Genomic DNA, 801 nt, shown 5'->3' on the forward strand with positions numbered 1-801 from the left:
TGTTGTTAAGTGTCATTGAGTTGGTTCTGACTCAAAATGACCCTGTATAGAGTTTCCAAGGAGTAGCTGGTGAGTTTGAACCACCAACCTTGTGGTTCAAACTCACCTTCTTGTCCACAGTGCCACACCAGGACTCCATTTTGCCCATATTTCAAGTTGAGGCTTCACATTTTCCATCAGTTACTTCAGCTTGAGAAATGCTGAATGAGTTTTACTCTTTTGGCTTTCTAACTCCAGTTTTTGTTTTGTTTTTTTTACATTTTATTGTAATGCTTGACTTTGTCTTCTTGTGCTGCCCTTTGAAATTTTCTGTTCATCTCTTTTGCATCTTCATTTCTTCCAGTCAATTAAGCATCTCTATGCTGGAAAGCAAGTTTCAGTGTCTCTTTCAACATCCACTTTGGTCTTTTATTATTTTTTTCACCCCTGTCTTTTAAAAGACCTCATTAAAGTGTTCAAGTAGGACAGCAAGACTTTGCTTTCCTACATTGGACTTATTACCAGGAGGCACTAGTTCCTAGTAAAAATATACTTTGCTTGGAAAAGTGGAGAGTCAATGGAAAAGAGGAAGATCCCCAATAAGATGCATTGACACAGTGACTGCAATAATGAGATCAAACATAACAACAACTGTGAAGATGGCTTAGGACTGGGCAGTGTTTCATTCTGATGTGCACAGGGTTGCTATGAGTTAGAAGTAACTTGAAGATGCTTGTGACACCAAAGGACTGCACTTCTGCGGGACTGCAAGGTTGGTTTAAACTGTAGGGTCGGCAGTTCAAACTCACGAGACATTCCTTA

The sequence above is a fragment of the Chrysochloris asiatica genome, unplaced genomic scaffold (genome assembly GCF_000296735.1).
Source record: "Chrysochloris asiatica unplaced genomic scaffold, ChrAsi1.0 scaffold00088, whole genome shotgun sequence".
In the NCBI taxonomy this organism is placed as follows: domain Eukaryota; kingdom Metazoa; phylum Chordata; class Mammalia; order Afrosoricida; family Chrysochloridae; genus Chrysochloris; species Chrysochloris asiatica.